The 6,000-nt window shown below is 46.3% G+C and overlaps 1 protein-coding gene across 3 annotated transcripts in view; it reads right to left on the reverse strand.

Moving 5' to 3' along the window:
• The window catches only part of LOC145361597 (epsin-2-like), a 39,645-nt gene extending 34,192 nt beyond the window's left edge, over positions 1-5,453 (reverse strand). For 2 of the 3 annotated variants that reach the window (XM_080217449.1, XM_080217446.1), the window contains exon 1: positions 5,377-5,439. The gene's annotated coding sequence lies outside the window, so the exon portion shown is untranslated. Of the gene's footprint in view, positions 1-5,376 lie in introns of all 3 variants that reach the window. The other variant, XM_080217447.1, reaches the window with a different exon arrangement.
• Positions 5,454-6,000: the final 547 nt, after the last annotated feature.

Here is a 6,000-nt window from a genome sequence, read left to right on the forward strand (position 1 = left end):
CTTACACTAGTTCCAGGCTCCCGCATTCGTGTCGCAAAATCTTAAGAGCACAATAGGCTGTCATTCTGCTGTGGGGAGGGGGCGGGGGTGGGCTGGTGAATATGCTCAAACACCAGCTCCTGGCATCACATCTAAACAAGCACTGGTGTAAAAGAGAATTAAAACAGGGAGAAAAAGAACAGTTCTCAGTGAGAGTCATGAAGTCATGTGGAATGTGAGCCTGGAGTGAATACAATATGGTTCAAACTGATGAAAATTAATTAACAGGAAATATTTGAAACAAACCAGAAAGTTTATTTATTATTAGTGTCACAAGTAGGCTTATATTAACACTGCAATGAAGTTACTCTGAAAATCCCCTAGTCACCACACTCCTGTTGTGGTACACTGAAAGAAAATTTAGCATGGTCAATGCACCTAACCACCAAGTCTTTTGAAAAGTGACTGAGAGGCTGCAAAATATTCTCAGGACTCAAAAATATACATCATAGAATAGAATCACAGAATCCCTACTGTGCAGAAGGAAGCTGTTCAGCCCATCGAGCCTGCGCCGACCCCAACCCCAGCCAGGCCCTATCCCCATAACCCCATGTATTTACCCTGCTAATCCCCCTGACACTGAGGGGCAATTAGCATGGCCAATCAACCTAACCCGCACATCTGGAGGGTGGAAGGAAACCAGAGCACCCAGAGAAAACCCACGCAGACATAAGGAGAACATGCAGAGTCCACACAAACAGTGACCCAAGCCAGGAATCAAACCCAGGATCCTGGCTCTGTGAGCGAGCAATGCTAACCACTGTACCACCCTGCCACCCATAAATTCTATTACCCAAAGCCCAACACAGCTTCTCAAGGGCAATTAGGAACAGGCATTAATTGCTGGCCCAGCCAGTGGCACCTGCACTCCGTGAGTGCTTTTTTAATTTAAAACGTTAGCTGAAACATACAGATTAGGTCAACTCCTGTCCGGAGCCAAGGATCTGGCTGATGTCAATGCTCTTGGGTTTAAGAATATCAGAAGTTTAAACAAAGTTATTGATGCCCCCTGAACTCTGCAGTGAAGTGTCCACGGATGAGCATCAAGCAAGATTATGTTATGGTTCAACTATGATGGCTTCTGAAGTTGAACAGACAAATGACAATCAGCATCTAGGCTCATGCAGAGTGGCCCTGCAAAGATCAACAGCTTCCCGGTGAACCGGGAAGGAATTAGCAACGTAAAGATATTTGGTACAACTCAAATAGCCAAACCGCACATGGTGCTGTAATGTTTTCCAACATCCAGGACTCTGCACATCTGTAATAACTTACCAAGAGCAGAATTCAATGTCTAAAAGAGGGCACAGCACTGTCTGTATTATTGAACTCCCCCCCCCCCCACCGCCATCACTCCCCCTACCCCGTCCCACCTCACCTCACCTAACTGGCCCACTCCCCTCCCCCCAAGCAATTCCTACGTTATCCCTACAGTGCAAAAGTAGACTGTTCAGCCCATTAAGACTGTACCGACTCTCTAACAGAGCTTTTTAAACCAAGGACCAACTGTCACCATATCCTTGTAACCCCACCCATTTTAATCCCCCTAATCTACAATCTTGGGAAACTAAGGGGCAATTCAACATGGCCAATCCACCTAATCTCCACATTTTTGGGAGTGTGGGAGGAAACTGGAGCACCCAGAGGAAACCCACAGAGATACATGGAGAACTTGCAAACTCCACAGGCAGTCACCCATGACTAGAATCGAACCTGCGTCCCTGGCACTGTGAGGCAGCAATGCTAATCACTGTGCTGTCAACTGTATCCTCATCCCCACATTCCCACCTACCCCAGATAACCTTTTGCCCCCTTGCATATCATTAATCTTTCCACCTTAAAATTTTTCCAAGACTCAGCTTCCATCATCTTTGGAGGAAGAAAGTTCCAAAGTCTCAGGATCTTCAGGGAAAATGTTTTCTTTTTGCCTCATGTCTTAAATGAGCGACCCTTTATTTTTAAAGAGTGACCCCCTCGTTCTAGATTGTCCCACAGGCGGAAACATCCTGCCCTTACATTAAGCTGATCTTTCTCCATACCCTATCTGTAACTACAACACTATATTCTGCAACCTCTCATTTCCTTCCCCCTCCATGTACTCTATGAACAGTATGTGTAGCACGCAAGAAACAATACTTTTCACCATATACTAATACAACAATTTATCCTAGTCCCTCCATGCTAATGTTATAGACAAGAAAACCCACCAATACCTGTGCTTTCTCAGAAGACTAAGGAAATTCAAAATATCCGCTATGACTCTTTTACAGGTGCAGCATAGAAAGCATCCTTTCTGGATGTATCACAGCTTGTATGGCTCCTGCTCTAACCAAGAAATAAAGAAACTAGAAGTAAGAGTAGGCCATTTAGCCTGCTCCGCCATTCATTTTGATCACTGAATTCAATATCCTGATCGCCCCTTTCCCCCCATATCTCTTGATCCCTTTAGCCCCAAGAGCTATATCTAATTTCTTCTTGAAATCGGACATTTTGGCCTCAACTGTTTTCTGTGGGAGTGAATTCCTCACATTCACCACCCTCTGGGTGAAGAAATTTCTCCTCCCCTCATATCCAAAACCCCTTATCCTCAAACTACAACCCCCTAGTTCTGGATTCTACCATCATCAGGAATATTCTTTCTGAAACTACCCCGTCAGAATTGTACAAGTTTCTAAAGTCCAGTGAATATAATCCTAACTAACTTTGTCTCTCCTCATATGACAGGACCTCCATCCCAGGAATCATCCTGGAAAACCTTTGCTGTGCTCCCTCTATAGCAAGGATATCCTTTCTCAAATAAGAACACCAAAACAGTACAATACTCCAGGTGTGGCCCTGTACAATTGCAGCAAAACATCCCTATACTCAATCCTCTCCCTATGAAAGCCAACATACCATTTGCCTTCTTTACTACCTGTACCTGCACGCTTACTTTCAGCAGCTGATGGATGGGGACTCCAAGATCTCGCTAAGCATCCAACTCTCTCAATTTACACCCATTCAAGTAATAATCTGTCTTCCCATTATTGTCACGAAAGTGGATAACCTCATTATACTGCATCTGCCACACAGATGTCCACACACTCAACATGTTCAAATCATATTGAAGCATTGCTGCATCCTCCTCACCCACCCTCCCACCCACCTTTGTATCATCTGCAAATTTGGAGATAATACATTTAGCTCCCTTTTCTAAATCGTTAATATATAAGTGATCATTTGGGGTCCTAGCACAGATCCCTGCTGAACCCCACTAGTCATTGCCTGCCAATCAAAAAAAAGACCCATTTACTCCAACTCTTTGCTTCCAAACTACCAACCAGCTTTCTATCCATCTCAAGACATTACCTGCCTTACATAGAGGTCTGTTATGTGAGGTCTTGTTGAAAGCCTTCTGAAAGTCTAAATAAACCACATCCACTGGTTCTCCTCGGTCAACTCTATTAGTTACATCCTCAAAGAATTCCAATAGATTCGTTAAACATGATTTCCCTTCTGTCAATCCATGCTGACTTTGTCTGATTATACCACTGCCTTCAACATGTCAAGTTATGAAATCCTCGATAATAGACTCTAGCAACTTCCCCAGTATTGACATTAGGTTCACTGGTCTATAGCCCCCCTTTTCTTTCTACCTCTCTTTTTGAATAGCAGACTTACATTAGCTACCCGCCAATCTGTAGGAACTATTCCAAAGTCCAAGAAGACTCCAAGGAACTACAAAGAGTCGTGAACGAAGTCCAGTTCATCATGCAAACTAGCCTCCCATCCACTGACTCCGATTACACTTCCTGCTGTCTTGAAAAATGCTAGCATAATCAAGGACCACACACCCGGACATACCTTCTTAGAGTCATGGAATCCTTACAGTACAAAACGAGGTCATTCAGCTCATCGAGCCTGCACCGAAACAACGCACCTAAGCAGTAAGGGGCTAGTCCAGGCAGACACAGAGAGAACGTGCAAACTCCACACAGACAGTGACCCGAGGCCAGAATTGAACCAGTGACTCAGCTGATGAAGGGGCAGCGCTCTGAAAGCTCGTGCTACCAAATAAACCTGCTGGACTTCAACCTAGTGTTGAGAGACTTCTTACCGTGCTTATGCCAGTCCAAAGCCAACATCTCTACATCATGGCTACCTTGCATTAAGTTGATCTTTCTCTGCACCATAGCTATGACTATAACACTACATTCTGCACTCTCATCTCCTTCTCTATGAGCGGTATGTTTTGTCTGTATAAGCACACAAGAAACGATACTTTTCACTGTATGTTAATACATATGACAATAATAAATGAAATGACTCAAGAACCGCTTCTTCCCTGCTGCCACCAGACTTTTGAACGTACTTACCTCGCATTAAGTTGACCCTTCTCTACATCCTAGCTATGTCCGTAACACTACATTCTGCACCCTCTCCTTTCCTTCTCCCCTATGTACCCTATGACCAGTATGCTTTGTCTGTGTAGCATGCAACAATACTTTGTGTATCCAATAACGTGACAATAATAAATCAAATCACGAAGCCCTGTCAAGACCCCTCAAGATTTTAGATGGGTCAATCTCTTGCTATTTTCATCACCTGACAAAGGGGCTAACCCGAAAGCTAGTGAATTTACTATCAAATAAATCAGTTGGACTGAAACCTGGTGTTGTCAGACTTTTTACTGTGTTTACCCCAGTCCAACACCGGCATATCCACATATTTTCTAAACCCCAGTGGAAACAAGCCTAGCCTGTCCAACCGTTCCTCATAAGAGGGGGCACAGGGCCAATTGCAGAAATAGCCCTACCAAGGGGGGATAGCAGAACTCTGAGGGGCTAAATGGTCTCCCTCTGGTGCTAGGAGATTCCAGGGAGACTTAGGAATGAATTACTTTTACAAACTGGGGCCCCAAATCCAAACTACAGGATTACTGATCAGCTTTAAGGGGCTTTAATGACCTCACACACAAGAAAAATAAAAATCCACCTGGTCACACGTAACCTTCAATTGCCCCCCAGGCTTTCAGCACCAAAAAATTAATTCATTTTAAGCCGGTGTTTGGCTGCAGCTGATGGTGGGGGGGGGGGGAAACCAGCGGGCTGGATTTGAAGCCCTGGCCGGCTCGCCCGCACTGTCCGCGGACAGGGAGGGCAGGAAAGTCCGAGGCCGCGAGATGAAGCCCTGGGGTGGGTTAAGGCCGCGGCTATAGAGCCGAATTCGGCAATGGAGAGGGAGGAGGGGTGCAAGATGAGGAGTGGCGCAGGCGAGAGACCGGCTCTGAGGGGGAAGGGAGTTGCTGTGTAAATTTAACCGGCGCCTCAGGCCTGGGCCCCGGCGACCGTTACTTACTCACCACCTTCCCGCTCGATCGGGCCCGATTGCCAATCACAGCGGCGCCACCGGGCCCGCTCCGCGCCGTGGGGCGGGACTAAACCCACATGAACCAATCACAGCTATCAGCTCTGAGTGACAGCCCTTCTATCCAATCGAATCTCGGGAACTGAAATTCACTGCAGCCAATCAGCAAGCAGGACCAGTAGATTGACAGACAGAGTAACCAATCGACGCAGGGTATCCGGATTGATCGCCATATTGACCAATAGAGATAGGATACCTTAATAAGGCGGGATCTATAGTATCCAATAGAAAGGAGGACCCAGCCTTATTTGTGTGAGTGACGGCCATACTGTCCAATCACCGGGGTGAATCAGGCTACACATGGCGAATCGGATTGCCTGCACGGGAGGGGGGTGGGGCCCCAGTGGCAGTTGCCTTGAGCTGTATGGAGGTCAGTTTGTGAGAGCCCATCTTGACCCTTGGCCTTCAGCCACACTGTCCCATCTCACCGGCTTCCAGAACCTTCCACTACCATGGTACAGTGGTTTGCACTGCTGTTTCACAGCGCTAGAGACCCGGGTTCGAGTCCCACGCTTGGGTCACTATCTGTGGAGTTTTGCACGTTCTCCCCGTGTT

This window comes from Carcharhinus amblyrhynchos, chromosome 35, assembly GCF_965287045.1.
Source record: "Carcharhinus amblyrhynchos chromosome 35, sCarAmb.v2.hapA, whole genome shotgun sequence".
Taxonomy (NCBI): domain Eukaryota; kingdom Metazoa; phylum Chordata; class Chondrichthyes; order Carcharhiniformes; family Carcharhinidae; genus Carcharhinus; species Carcharhinus amblyrhynchos.